At 45.5% G+C, this 16,175-nt stretch overlaps 1 protein-coding gene across 5 annotated transcripts in view; it reads right to left on the reverse strand.

The window, feature by feature from the left end:
- LOC101136052 (olfactory receptor 52E6) overlaps positions 1-16,175 on the reverse strand; it is a 100,277-nt gene that overhangs the window by 83,415 nt on the left and 687 nt on the right. For 3 of the 5 annotated variants that reach the window (XR_010135353.1, XR_008669549.2, XM_055355302.2), the window contains exon 2: positions 15,502-15,603. The gene's annotated coding sequence lies outside the window, so the exon portion shown is untranslated. Of the gene's footprint in view, positions 1-15,501; positions 15,607-16,175 lie in introns of all 5 variants that reach the window. The other 2 variants (XR_008669550.2, XM_055355301.2) reach the window with 1 other exon arrangement.

Below are 16,175 nucleotides of genomic sequence, written 5' to 3' on the forward strand. Positions count from 1 at the left end.
GGAACCAAAAAAGAGCCCGCATCGCCAAGTCAATCCTAAGCCAAAAGAACAAAGCCGGAGGCATCACGCTACCTGACTTCAAACTATACTACAAGGCTACAGTAACCAAAACAGCATGATACTGGTACCAAAACAGAGATATAGATCAATGGAACAGAACAGAGCCCTCAGAAATAATGCCACATATCTGCAACCATATGATCTTTGAAAAACCTGACAAAAATAAGCAATGGGGAAAGGATTCCCTATTTAATAAATGGTGCTGGGAAAACTGGCTAGCCATATGTAGAAAGCTGAAACTGGATCCCTTCCTTACACCTTACACAAAAATTAATTCAAGATGGATTAAAGACTTACATGTTAGATCTAAAACCATAAAAACCCTAGAAGAAAACCTAGGCAATACCATTCAGGACATAGGCATGGGCAAGGACTTCATGTCTAAAACACCAAAAGCAATGGCAACAAAAGACAAAATCGACAAATGGGATCTAATTAAACTAAAGAGCTTCTGCACAGCAAAAGAAACTACCATCAGAGTGAACAGGCAACCTACAAAATGGGAGAAAATTTTTGCAACCTACTCATCTGACAAAGGGCTAATATCCAGAATCTACAATGAATTCAAACAAATTTACAAGAAAAAAACAAACAACCCCATCAACAAGTGGGCAAAGGATAGGAACAGACACTTCTCAAAAGAAGACATTTATGCAGCCAAAAAACACATGAAAAAATGCTCACCATCACTGGCCATCAGAGAAATGCAAATCAAAACTACAATGAGACACCATCTCACACCAGTTAGAATGGTGATCATTAAAAACTCAGGAAACAACAGGTGCTGGAGAGGATGTGGAAAAATAGGAACACTTTTACACCGTTGGTGGGACTGTAAACTAGTTCAACCATTGTGGAAGTCAGTGTGACGATTCCTCAGGGATCTAGAACTAGAAATACCATTTGACCCAGCCATCCCATTACTGGGTACATACCCAAAGGATTATAAATCATGCTGCTGTAAAGACACATGCACATGTATGTTTATTGCAGCACTATTCACAATAGCAAAGACTTGGAACCAACCCAAATGTCCAACAACGATAGACTGGATTAAGAAAATGTGGCACATATACACCATGGAATACTATGCAGCCATAAAAAATGAAGAGTTCATGTCCTTTGTAGGGACATGGATGAAGCTGGAAACCATCATTCTCAGCAAACTACCACAAGGACAAGAAAACCAAACACCGCATGTCCTCACTCATAGGTGGGAATTGAACAATGAGAACACATGGACACAGGAAGGGGAACATCACACACCAGGGCCTGTTGTGGGGTGAGGGGAGGGGAGAGGGATAGCATTAGGAGATATACCTAATGCTAAATGACAAGTTAATGGGTGCAGCACACCAACATGGCACATGTATACATATGTAACAAACCTGCACATTGTGCACATGTACCCTAAAACTTAAAGTATAATAATAATAAAAATAAATAAAAAATAAAAGAGGTGAGTTACTATTTGAACTGCTATTCAAGAGCATGATTTTGTAGATTGCATTGAACCAGGTTAATTCCCCTGCTAAAACAAACACTTCAACACTGTTTGGAAGACTATAACAGAATCCATAGCATCCACAACATAACATTTACAGTATTCAGCACACTATCCTAAATTTCCCGACATACAAAGAACTAGAAAACAATAATCTGGTCTCAATAGAAAACATAATCAAATGAGACCAAAGACCAAATTCAAGATTACTCAAATATCAAATTAGCCACTGAGAACTTTCAGATAGCTAATATATCTATGCCCATTGAAGTGAAGGAAAATATATAGTGATAAATGAAAAAATAATAAATTTTAGAAGGGAAATAATATCTTAAAAACAAGTGAAAATTCTAAAACAGAAAAATACACCTTACATTAAAAATCTACTGAATGTGCTGAGCAGCAAAGTGGACATGACAGAACAATGAGCCAGTGAACTTGAAGATGGCATGATAAAAATTATCTAATCTGAAGATGGCAGAATAGATGCCTACACCTTTCATCCCCCCAGCTGGAACACCAAATTTTAACAACTATCTGCACACAGAAGAGCACTATCACAAGAACTCAAAATCAGGTGAGCAGTCACAGTACCTGTTTTAAACTTTATACGATGGAAAGAGGCATTGAAGAGGGCAAGAGAGACAGTCTTAAATCAGATTCCACTCCTCCCTCATTACCCCCTCACCCCCTACAAATGGCAGCGGCTGTGCTGTGTGGAGAGAGAATCTGTTAACTTTGGGGAGGAAGAATGCATTGACTGGGAGACTTTACACTGAACTCAGTGCTGCCCTGTCACAGCAGAGAATAAAGCTGTGCTGGGCCCAGCCAGCACCCACAGATGGCAGGAGCATATGGACCAGCCCTAGCCAGAGAGGAATTGCCCATACCAGTGGTCAGAACTTGAGTTTCTTGGCAAGCCTTGCCACTGTGGGCCAAAGTGCTCTAGGGTCCTAGGTAAACTTGAAAGGCAGTCTAGAACACAAGAACTGAAATTTCTAGGCAACTCCTAGTGCCAGGCTGGGCTTAGAGTCAGTGAATTAGGGAGTCATGTGACCTAGGGAGACACCAGATGGCATGGCTAAGGGAGGGCTTGCACACTCTTTCCCAAACCCCAGGCAGTGCAGCTTGCAGCAATGAAGGTGACTCCTTCCTTCTGCTTATGGAGAGGAGAGCAAAGAGTAAAGAGGGCTTTGTCTTGCATTTTGGATACCAGCTCAGCCACAGAGAGGGCACCAGGCAGAGTCATGAGGCCTCCATTACAAGCCCTAACTCCCAGACAACATTTCTAAACACACCCTGGGCCAAGAAGGAAACCCCCAACCTTGAAGGGAAAGACCTGATCCTGGCATGACTCATCATCTGCTGACTAACGAGCCCTTGTGTTCTGAATAACCACCAGAAATACCCAGGGAGTATGCCATGGGCCTTGGGCCTTCAGACATACATGCTGGCTTCAAGGGTGACCTAGCATATTCCTAGCTTTAGTGGCTATGGTAAAAATAAAAATAAAAATAATAAAACACCTCCTGTTTGAGGAAATCAGAGGTAAAAGTAAAGGGTAACTTTCTCTTGCACTCCAGGTACCAGCTTGGTCATAGTGGGGTAGAGTAACAAGCAGCCTCTTGGAGTCCCTAAGTCCAGGCCTAGGCTCTTAGACAACATTTCTGGACCTGCCTGGGCTAGAGGGGAGCCCCCTGCCCTGAAGGGTGAGTCCCAGGCCTGGCAGCATTCACCATAAGCTGACTAAAGAGCTCTTGGGCTTTAAGTGAACATTGGTGGTGGCTGAGCAGTTATCTTGTATACTGGTGGTGACAGTGGCCACAGGGAGAGGCCTGTAAGAGAGGCTTTCCTGCCTGTGGAAAGGGGATGCATGAGTGTGAAGAACTTTGTATTGTGGTTTGAGTGCTAGCCTAGTTGTACTAAGATAGAACATCAGGAAAACTGCTAAGGTTTTTGACTCTAATCCCTGGCTCCCAAATAGCATCTCTGGACATACCCAGATCCTGGGGGAACTCAGCACCCAGAAGGGAAGGGTCTTAAGCAAGGCACAATGCTGTGCTGATGTCAGGTCTGACTCATCACAGTCCCAGTGCTGGTGGCCCAGGGATGCTTGCATCACCACACTCCCATATCCAGATGGCTCAGCACAGAGACAGAGACTCCATATGTTTGAGAAAAAGTAAGGGAAAAGAAAAAGAATCTTTGTTTGGTAATCCAGATAATTATTCTGAAACATATCCAAGACCACCAAGGTCATACCTCTACAAGTCTGCAAAAAACACAGCATTATTGGGTTTGGGCCCCAAGTCCTTTTAATGACCTGGAAATTAAAGGATAGGTACAAAGAGACTGTGGAGACCACAATAAATACCTAACTCTTCATTGCCCAGACACTGAAGAACATCTAAAGCATCAACACCATCCAGGAAAACATGGCCTCAACAAATGAACTAAATAAGGCACCAGGGAGCAATCCTGGAGAAACTGAGATATGTAATCTTTCAGATGGAGAATTCAAGGTAGCTGTTCTGAGAAAACTCAAAAGAAATTCAAGATAACGCAGAGAAGGAATTCGAAATTTTATCAGATAAATTTAACAAACAGATGGAAATAATTAAACAGAATCAAGCAGAAATTCTAGAGTTGAAAAATGCAATTGACATACTAAAGTGCATCAGAGTCTCTTAATAGCAGAACTGATTAAGAAGAAGAAAGAATTAGTGAACTTGAAAACAGGCTATGTGAAAATACAGTCGGAGGAGACAAAAAAAGAATAAAAGACAATGAAGCACACCTACAATATCTAGAAAAAAAAAAACCCGAAAAGGGAAAATCTAAGAGCTATTGTCCTTAAAGAGGAGGTAGAGAAAGAGATAAAGACAGAAAGTTTATTCAAAGAGATGATGTTAGAGAACTCCCCAAACCAAGAGAAAGATATTAACATTCAAGTACAAAAAGGTTATAGAACACCAAGCAGATTTGACCCAAAGAAGACTACCTCAAGGTATTTAATAATCAAACTCCCAGATGTCAAGGAGGTAGTAGACACTGTGTCCTGTGTAATAAGAGGACCCTTCTTAATTGCTGTGGCTTCCTCTGGGGGCTTGTTGCACAGGATTGTAGATAAGCTGGAGGTTTTCCATGGAAAATTAACAAATGTGTTGGGATAGCTGAAAAATGGGAAACAATTAAAGAAATTGAATGTTTTTAGTCTGAAATCTGGAACTCTAGTAGCCCTACAAGAAAAATGTCTGTGTATAAATACTTGATTTATTTCTTCAGGGGAAGAAATAAACTCACTTTGTATTGTAAAAAGACTAGAAAACAAAGATGTGTATAAGAGTGATGAGAGGGAGAATAACATATCTCAGTTCAATCTAAAGAATCTCTAAAAACTGAAATGCTAATACAAAAAGGATCTGTCAGAAAAAGCCATTCCCTTTCTGTCACTGGATCCAGTCAATAAAAGTTTGAAGAATAGATTGATGGAAATACTTTTGACAAATTTACAGTAGCCAAAACAGCATGGTACTGGTACAAAAACAGACACGTAAACCAATGGAACAGAATAGAGAACTCAGAAATAAGACCGCACACCTACAATCATTTGATCTTCGACAAACCGGACAAAAACAAATGTGGAAAGGATTCCCTATTTAATAAATGGTGCTCAGTGAACTGACTAGCCATATGGAGAAAATTGAAAGTGAACCCCTTCCTTACACCTTACACAAAAATTAACTCAAAATGGATTAAAGACTTAAATGTAAAACCCAAAACTATAAAAACCTTAGAAGAATATCTGAGTAATACCATTCAAGGCATAGGCATGGACAAAGATTTCATGACAAAAATGTCAAAAGCAACTGCAACATAAACAAAAATTGACAGATGGGATCTAATGAAACTAAAGAGCTTCTGTACAGCAAAAGAAACTATCATCAGAGTGAACACATAACCTACAGAATGGGAGAAAAAGTGTGCAATCTATCCATCTAGATATTAGACAAAGGTCTAATATCCAAAGTCTACAAGGAATCTAAAGAAATTTACAAGAAAAAAACAAACAGCCCCATTAAAAAGTAGGCAAAGGACATGAACAAACACTTCTTAAAAGAAAATATTTATGTGACCAACAAACATGAAAAAAAGCTCAACATCACTGATCATTAGAGAAAAGTAAATTGAAACCACAATGAGATACCATCTCAAGCCAGTCAGAGTGGTGATTACTAAGAAGTCAAGAAACAACAGATGCTGGTAAGGTTGCAGAGAAAAAGGAATGCTTTTACACTGTTGGTAGAAGTGTAAATTAGTTCAACCATTGTGGAAGATAGTGTGGTGATTCTTCAAAGACCTAGAGGCAAAAATACGATTTGACCCAGCAATCCTGTTACTGGATATATACCCAAATGAATATAAACCATTCTATTATAAAGATGCATGCATATGTATGTTCATTGCAGCACTATTCACAATAGCAAAGACATGGAATTAACCCAAATGCCCATCAAGGATAGACTCTGGGTAAAGAAAATATGGTACATGTACACCGTGGAATACTATGCAGCCATAAAAAGGAATGAGGTCATGTCCTTTGCAGGTACATGGATGGAGCTGGAAGCCGTTATCCTCAGCAAACTAATGCAGGAACAGAAAACCAAATACCACATGTTCTCACTCGTAAGTGGGAGCTGAATGTGGTAGAATAATGGTTAGAGGAAAATTCTTATATATGTATATATTGTCCAATCAGTTTACATAAAGATGCTTTGCAGTCTCAAGGTGCCATTTCTTCCAGTTCAATATAGGCAGCATTTCTTCACTACCTTAAACTGTCAAATGTGCCATTCCTAGCTAATTCTGTATTTTCCACCACAAGAAAATTGAAGCAATGCTGCTATTATTCACAATACTATGACCCTTTGGAATATGTTTTGAGGAAATTATACAGATCTTCTTGCCTCCACAATACCCTAGTAGCATTTATTTAATACTAGCCTCAGCATTACTCATGACAATGCATTATCCATTGTGTCACCCACAGATGCTGGCTTCTGTTCACCTTCTCAAAGGTTCTTACCCTTCTCAGTTGATGGCGACCACAAATGCAACTCTTGATCAGAATATGCAGGAAAATGTGAACAATAATTCATTTTCCGGACATGTTAAATTTACTCTTCACTTGACCACATATACTCTTTAGGCCATAATCACTGCATTCCCAAAGTCTTTCAATATTGATCATGGTCTCTCTAAGGATTCATATAATAGCATGCTCACAGGTATCTTCCATAACACTCCACAACAAAACAAATGTCTAAAAGAAAGACATTTTCATTTGTTCTTGGATTCAACATAGAAAACTTTTGAATTTTCATAGCAATAAGCCGTGTTGCAGTGTATCATGTCAAGATAAACTCATTAATATAAAATACTCGAGTGGTAAGGCTAAAATTTGAATTACAAAACAATATTTATTTTATATGTAAGATTACATATGTCAGGAGGTTCTATTCATAAACAGTGGATCTAACACATCAAGTGACATATAAAAATCATTAGTTAATTATGTTTATTCTGAAAAATTTATTTTTATTACTTTTATTTCCACAAAGTCATTGTTACTGAAGTCCAGATTTTTACATGATAAATATTCTGTTGACATTAATGCCAAATTAGATAAACTCTTCTTGAATCACTGTAGTCTTAAAGTAGAATTTTTTTCCTAATTTAAATTTAGAAAATTTCATTCTGCTAAAGTAGTAGTAACTAGAATTGTCGCTAAAATCTTAAACCAATTACTGTAATTTGAAAATAAATGAACTTCACATATCATATCTAAATCTTGCAATGGTGTTGCATACAACAATGTATCTGTCGCAGAATATCTTAATTTTATCAAATAAAGCCCTACCAATTAAATTGTAAATATTTTCATTCCTTAATTCATTTCTTAAGTTTTTCTGCATTCAGAATTTTCAAGTTTGTACAGAAAACTGAAAACAGCAGTGTGTTGCTACTTTATTCCAAATTTGGAATGGGAAAGGTTTGCATCCTGAAAGAGCACCTGGAGTGGAAGGGAGAGTCAGGTGAAACAGGTTCAGTGAGAGGCTGTGTGCTCAACGGGGTGGAGTCCTGCTTTGAAACCAGCCAGCTGCTCTGCACACATTCTTCCAAGATGGGCCCGGAGGTTCCTTCAAAGCAACACGGACTATGGATTTAGGGGTTCAAGACTCCTCCAGCTCTCCCTCTGCTTCTGCTGCTGCAGTGGGGATTGGAGGCGTTGCTTGCAGTGGGCTCTCTCCCCATTTCACTTTCATGTCTCCCTATTCTGTTTTGCCTTTTGATCCTCCTAATCCTAGTCTCATTAATTTCTTCCATTGTATTCCTTCAGCGTCTTCCTTTTCCTCGGATTTCCCACTTTCTTACTGATTGGATCCCAGTGAAGACCCCAAGATTGCAGCCATCTTGGCTGCCCTGACTCAGCATGCCCGGATTCACCAGTTCCCGCCATCCCAGCAGCCATCTTGGCTACCCTGACTTGGCATTTTCGCCTGTTCCCGCCATTTATTCCCGCCATCCTGACAGCCACCTCGGATACCCTGACTCAGCATTTTCGGGTTCACCTTTCTTGCTCCCGCCGCCTCAGTGAACACGCATGCCCACTAAAGCACATCACTAAGGCACATCACTCATCTATATAAGCACGCTGCACCTTTGGCACAGCGCGACTTCCCTGGCCTTCCCCCTGCAGACCAGTGAACCTCACCCGAGAGCTCAATAAAGAAGATTTTTGCCCTCTTTGTCTCGCCTCTCAGCCTTATTGATCCACGGTGCCCTTCCATTGCTTTTCATTGGTGCCGAAACCCGGGAGGGGACACCTCCTAAGCCCCCCAGAGGCTCGAGGGGACTCCCCTCCTGGTTGGATCAGGCTTCTTCCCCACGGCTACCCATCCGTTTCGTTTGGTTACTTGCCACCAGGTGGCAGCTGCTGCAGCCACTCCAGTCCAATTCGGCCGACGCTCGGTGAGTACTCCTCCTTTTTCCTTTTGTCCGTTCCTCCCTGGCTGAGAGTAGTGCGCATGCCCAGGGAGAGTTTCCTTCCTCAAGGGAAGGCCAGTCCGGGCCACCAGGTGACCCAAGTTTACTTCCCCAGGGGAAGTCCAAATCGGCACTGACTACTCGGAGACGTCTGTGTCTGAAGTAGCCGATCCGAGGCTGCAGGAGCCACGTGGTCTGAGTGACCCCAGAAGGATGCTTCTGCTGTCCCTCAGACTGTGGCCATAAAGGGAAGGGGATGGGGTCCACCCAGTCCAAAATCGCGCAAAACACCCCCTTAGGGTGCCTCCTGCGCAACCTCCCAACTTTACAACTCGACCAAGATTTAAAACGAAAGTGACTAATTTTCTTCTGCACGGTTGCCTGGCCGCAATATACCTTAGACAACCAATCTCGCTGGCCCCCCGAAGGCACACTCGACTTCAATGTCCTAAACGACCTTACCAATTTTTGTCAGAGGCAAGGCAAATGGTCAGAAATCAAATATGTTCAAGGGTTCTGGGACCTTCACTCTCCACCAGACCTCTGCGCCCAGTGTTCACTAGCGCAAGTCCTTTTAGCTAAAACCTCTCCCCAAACCTCTCCTGATCCAGACAAAGACGATCTTTCTCCTCTCTCAGACCCCATAGATAACTTATCTTCCCCTCCCCTCCCCTCCGAACTGCCGCCCATGCTCTGCCGCCACCATGTGCTTCCCCACCCCCCTCGGCTCCACTTTCAGGTCACGCACCGCCCACTTCCTCACGGGTCCCTCCTTCGCCAATCACGCCATCTCCTCCTCCACCTCCGTCAACTCCTCCTCCTCCGCCACTACCCTCACCTGCCCCTCCCAAGTCCCCTGTGGCCGCGCACACCCAGGCCAGGACGGCACTCCTTGCCCCGCTGCACGAAGTGGCTGGAGCAGAAGGCATTGTTCGAGTTCATGTGCCTTTCTCCCTCGTTGATTTGTCCAAAATAGAAAGATGCCTAGGCTCTTTCTCCACCAACCCTACTCTTTTCACAAAAGAATTTCATTATCTCTGTCAGGTTTATGACCTCACTTGGCACGATATCCACATTATTCTTACCTCCACCCTTTCCCCTGAGGAAGGAGAACGCATTCTAATTGCGGCACGGCAGCATGCCGATCAATTACATCTAACAGACCCCAACCTACCCGTTGGAACACAGGCGGTTCCATCCGCCGATCCGGAGTGGGATTACCAAGTTGGACAAGCAGGGCGTCGCCACCGGGACATAATGGTTCAATGCCTCCTGGCAGGGATGCAGGTGGCCTCCAATAAATCAGTCAACTTTGACAAACTAAAGGAAATTGTACAATACCCGGCAGTCTTCCTAAATCAGCTGACTGATGCCTTGGTCCACTATACCCACCTAGATCCGGCCACCCCTGCAGGGGCAACCGTCTTGGCAACGTATTTTATTTCCCAGTCAGCAACAGATATTAGAAAAAAAACAAAAAAGGTGGAGGAAGGCCCCCAAACCCCTATTCAGGACTTAGTAAAGCTGGCGTTCAAAGTTTTTAATTCCCGAGAGGAGGCGGCTGAGGTACAATGACAGGCAAGATTAAAACAAAAAGTTCAGCTCCAAACCCAGGCCCTGGCGGCTGCCGTGCAACCGGCATTCCCTAAGAGCCCAGGCAAGAAAGGTAGAGGTACAATCTCCCGGGCCCCGTCTGGCGCCTGCTTCAAGTGCGGCAACTCGGGACACCGGGCCAGCCGATGCCCTAGCCAACAGCAACCGTCCTGCCTGCCTTACAACTGTTTCAAGTGCGGCAATCCAGGTCATTGGGCAAAGCAGTGCCCAAACCCCAAGCCGCCAACACGCCCGTGCCCTAACTGCCAACAAATGGGGCACTGAAGGTCAGACTGCCCCGGCCTCGGAGTGGCCGCTGTGTCTCCACATGGCGACCCCTCCCCGGATGGTGAAGGCGCCTTCCAGCTCCTCCAACTGGATGACGACTGAAGAGGCCCAGACTTGGGAACCCCTCTCACCCTTGCCAAGCCCAGGGTAATGCTTCAGGTAGCGGGTAAGTCCATTTCCTTTTTACTGGACACAGGGGCTACCTACTCTGTTTTGCCATCTTTTAGCGGGCCCAGCCACCCCTCCTCAATCTCTGTTAGGGGATTGATGGCACTCCCTCCACCTACCGCCAGACACCTTCACTGCCCTGCCGCCTAGACCACTCGTTCTTCACGCACTCTTTCCTCATCATCCCTTCATGTCCAGTCCCTCTCCTGGGGAGAGATCTCCTGACCAAGTTAGGAGCCTCAGTAGTCTTCTGGCCCGGCCCATCCACCCACCTAGCTCTTCTCCTACCCCTCCTCTCAGCCGATACAGCAGCCCAGGCCTCTCCAACCCCGCCATTAGTCTTCCCTACCCCCATTGACCCCAAAATTTGGGACACCAACACTCCCGTTGTTGCCACACACCATAAGCCAGTCCTTATTAAGTTAAAGGACCCGCTCAAGTTCCCTGCCCGACCTCAGTTCCCCATTTCCTTAGAGCACCGTCGAGGACTAAAACCCATTATTACTCAGCTTCTACAACAACACATCCTAATTACCACTAATTCTCCTTGCAATACTCCTATTCTGCCGGTAAGAAAAGCCTCTGGGACTTACCATCTAATAAAAGATCTTTGCCTCATCAATGAGGCAGTCATCCCTACAGTCCCGGTAGTTCCTAATTCATACACACTCCTCTCTCGCATCCCCCCGAACACGTCTCACTTCACTGTTCTGGACCTTAAAGATGCCTTTTTCTCTATCCCACTAGACCCCACTGGTTACTTCCTCTTTGCTTTCACATGGGAAGACCCAGACACCGGCGTCTCTACATAACTCACCTGGACGGTTCTGCCACAGGGGTTTAGAGACAGCTCTCATTTCTTTGGACAGGCATTGGCCCAAGACCTCGCTCGCTGCCCTTTGGAGGCCAGTACTGTTATCCAATATGTCGATGACCTGCTCCTTTGCAGCCCCTCTGAGACAGATTGCCTTAAGGACACTTGTACTCTCTTAAACTTCCTAGGAAACTGAGGCTATAGAGTCACCCCGTCCAAAGCCCAACTATGTACCTCTAAAGTCACCTACTTAGGCATACGTCTCACCCCAAACTCAAAAGGCCTAACCTCAGACAGAATCAGCCTTTTACAAAATCTTCAGCCTCCACAAGATGCTGAAGATATTCTCTCCTTCTTGGGGCTAGTCGGCTTTTTCAGACATTGGGTCCCCAATTTCGGAGTCCTAGCAAGGCCCCCGTATCAGGCCGCCAAACAGACCCCCCTTGGCCCACTCTCTGAGCCAAAACTAGTAGCCAATCTTTTCAATAAGCTTAAAAATTGCCTCATAACAGCCCCAGTCCTCTCACTCCCAAACCCGCTACACCCAGTCCATCTCTTTACCGATGAGAGGGAAAAGGTTGTTACAGGGCTCCTGGCCCAACCGGTAGGAGGAACACACCACCCAGTAGCCTACCTTTCCAAGCAGCTCAATCCCACTGTCTAGGGCTGGCAGCCGTGCCAGCCAAAGAGGCTCTTAAGCTTACCTTAGGGCACCCTCTCACTGTTTTCTCCTCACACAGGCTATAAGACTTACTCTCACACAAGTGCCTGAGTCACCTGACCCCCTCCAGACTCCAGCTATTTCATCTCCTGTTTATTGAAAACCCACACATCACACTTACTACCTCTCCAACCTTAAACCCAGCTACCCTCCTCCCCTGCCCAGAACAGGACCCTGCATCCTTACACTCGTGTTCTGAAATCCTATCAACCCTACCCCCCGCACACCTAAGCCTCCAAGACAACCCCATCCTAGATCCCCATCAGACCCTGTTTGTGGATGGTAGCTCCATCCCCACGCCGCAGGGCCAACGACGAGCGGCATACACCGTGGTCACCTCATCTCAAGTAGTTGAGGCCAAACCACTTCCCACTGGTACAACCTCCCAGAAGGCAGAACTCATAGCTCTTACTAGAGCTCTAATTCTATCTAAAAACAAAAAAGTAAACATATACACTGATTCCAAGTATGCCTACTTAATAGCACATACCTACTCCATTCTCTGGCAGGAATGGGGGTTCCTTACCACTAAAGGTACTCCTATTGTCAATGGACCCCTCATTGAGAAACTCATCCAGGCGCTAAAAGCCCCCACACAGGTAGCCATCATCCATTGCAAAAGCCACCAAAATTCTAAGGACCCTATATCATTAGGCAACAATTTCGCCGACACCACCGCCTGGGCCACGACCCTCTTGGCCCCTTCCCCCACTCCTGTGTGCTTCCTCTCTCCTGCTTACACTCCCGATTACTCCCCCGAAGAGCTAGTCCACCTCATGGGTCGCTCAGGAGTAAAAACCAACTCCGATGAGTGCTTTCATAGCCACACCCCTAACAAGAGTAATCAGGGCTGGATATTCGTGGATGATAGAGTAGTTTTCCCGCGCAGTCAGGAGAAACTCATCCTCACTGACATGCACCGTTCGTTACATATAGGCCCAAAGGCTTTATATAACTTTCTTCAACCCATAATCTACCATCCTTCCCTTTATTCCTTACTGAAGCAAATACATCAGGAGTGCCATGTTTGCACAATGGCAAACCCTCAGGGAAAACTTAAACTCCCAGGTCCCTGTCACCAGCTAAGAGAACATCAGCCAGGAGAAGACTGGCAAGTTGACTTCACCCACATACCTAGACACAAAAAGTTCCGTTATCTTCTTACTCTAGTAGATACTTTCTCAGGTTGGATTGAAGCCTATCCCACCACTCATGAAACAGCAGAGGTGGTAGCTTCAACCCTCATTGAACACATAATCCCGAGATTTGGCCTCCCTCGGACAATCCAATCTGATAATGGTCCTGCTTTTATCTCCAAGATAGTCAAACAGGTGACAACCACACTTGGCGTTAACTGGAAGCTACCCACTCCATACCAGCCACAGTCTTCTGGAAAAGTGGAATGCGCCAACGGCCTTGTCAAACAACACCTAATCAAATTGGCTCTGGAGACGCGCCAATCATGGGTAACCTTACTTCCCTTTGCCCTCGCACGGCTCCGGGCAGCACCCTGAAGCCCCACAGGCCTTAGCCCCTTTGAACTCCTATAGGGGCGCCCCTTCCTCTTTCAAGAGCTCCCTGTGAATACCCCACCTCTTAGCATGTACCTGCCCTACCTCACCCTGTTAAGGGAGCTGCTAAGAGAGCACGCCGACCACAGCCTTCCAAAGCCCAGACCGCTCAGCCCAGACAGTCCGGCCATAATAACCCCAGGAGATCAGGTACCAGTAAAAGACCTCCAGGCAAGAGGCCTCTCCCCCTGGTGGAAAGGCCCCTATATGGTAATTCTTACAACACTGATGGCAGCTAAACTTATAGGCTTTCCCTCCTGGTACCATATTTCCCATCTTAAGAGGGCACCTATACAACATCAGGCCACTTGGACTGTCACCTCCCTCTCCCCAACCAAACTGAAACTCTCTAAATCAAATACCACATGAATTCTCCGTGTGACAGGCTCCAACAATTTATTCAAGTTCTTCTCGAGGAAAGCTGGTCATTCCCTACTTTCGCTAACACCCTTCGCTGGCCTGAAAATCTGTTAGCCTATATAGACGAACTAGTGTGGCAAGTCTCCCTCCAGAACTTTCACCAACATGAAGTCTGCTTTTTTTGTCTTGTCACTCTTCTTATTCTTGCACACCAGTCGTAGTAGACAAGTCCCCTCTCAGACTCCCTCTCACTGGGTTTTTTTCCTCACTGAGAATTGGAATTCCAGACAGGCAGTCTCCTCTAGACTAGTAGCCACGGCAGCATGCCCGCCAGCAAGGTACCAGGCACCCATAACTTTCCTAGGTCTAAAATTCTCCTCCTTAGGCCCAAATACAAAAAATCCAGCGCTTTGCTTCCTGTATGATCAAAGTAACTCCAAATGCAATACCACGTGGGTCAAAGAAAATGTAGGCTGCCCGTGGCACTGGTGCAATATCCATGAGGCATCCATTTATAGAAAGGATACCATGTTCTCTGTCAACACTTCAGGAGGCTTTAACGGATTTAACCTCCAAATCTCTGACCCCTGAGACCCCCGCTGGGCCTCCGGTATAGATGGAGGACTATATGAGCACAGAACTTTTATGTATCCGGTAGCTAAGATCCGCATTGCCAGGACCCTTAAAACCACTGTCACAGGGTTATCAGACTTAGCCTCCTCAATCCAGTCGGCCGAGAAGGCTTGCCAACCAGCTTCAACCTGCAGCTGACCAGGCCATGTCCTCCCCCTTCTCGTGGTTAACTTTAATCTCAGAAGGTGCACAACTGCTCCAATCCACAGGGGTACAAAACCTCTCCCACTGCTTCCTCTGTGCGGCCCTCGGAAGACCTCCCTTAGTGGCAGTTCCTCTCCCTACCCCCTTTAGTTATACAAGAAATTCATCCACCCCTATACCACCAGTCTCAAAAGGACAGGTCCCACTATTCTCAGACCCTACAAGACACAAGTTCCCGTTCTGTTACTCTATCCCAAATGCCTCTTGGTGTAACCAGACCAGGATGCTTACCAGCACCCCAGCACCACCCGGAGGCTACTTCTGGTGTAACTCCACGCTAACTAAAGTTCTTAACTCAACTGGTAATCACACCTTGTGCTTACCCGTCTCTCTCATCCCTAGCCTGACCCTATATAGTCAGGACGAACTTAGCCATCTGCTAGCCTGGACCGAGCCAAGGCCGCGAAATAAAAGCAAACGGGCTATTTTCCTACCCTTAGTACTAGGCATCTCCTTAGCCTCCTCCTTAGTGGCATCAGGGCTAGGAACAGGAGCCCTCACCCACTTAATCCAAACATCTCAGGATCTGTCTACTCACCTGCAGTTGGCCATTGAGGCATCGGCCGAGTCCCTGGCCTCCCTACAGCAACAGATGACTTCAGTAGCACAGGTCACGGCACAGAACAGGCGGGCCTTAGACCTGCTTACGGCAGAAAAAGGAGGGACATGTTTATTCTTACAGGAAGAATGCTGCTATTAACGAGTCAGGGGTAGTTGAGACTAATTTACAAACTTTAAAAAAGATCCAAGAGGAGTTAAAACACTCCTACGACCCTCTCCGCCCTGGTCCTTCCTGGTGGTTTTCACCCGTGGTTCAACAGATGCTCCCTTTCCTTATCCCAATTATAATTCTCTGTATAATACTGTGTTTTGCCCCAATCCTAGTACAGTTTCTCCGCCAGCGGATACAAGAAATCACCAGGGTCACTTTCAACCAGATGCTACTTCACCCTTATGTCCAACTGCCAACCTCTGATTTAGGCCCCCTCCCCAACCACGCCCCTTAACAGCAGGAAGTAGCCAGACGAATTTGTCGACCCTCTTCTATAACCAAAAAGAGGTTGGACTGATTGGATCCCGGTGAAGACCCCAAGATCACAGCCATCTTGGCTGCCCGACTCAGCATTCCCGGATTCGCCAGTTCCCGCCATCCCAGCAGCCATCTTGGCTACCCTGACTTGGCATTTTCGCCTGTTCCCACCATTTATTCCC

Source organism: Gorilla gorilla, chromosome 9 (assembly GCF_029281585.2).
Source record: "Gorilla gorilla gorilla isolate KB3781 chromosome 9, NHGRI_mGorGor1-v2.1_pri, whole genome shotgun sequence".
NCBI lineage: Eukaryota > Metazoa > Chordata > Mammalia > Primates > Hominidae > Gorilla > Gorilla gorilla.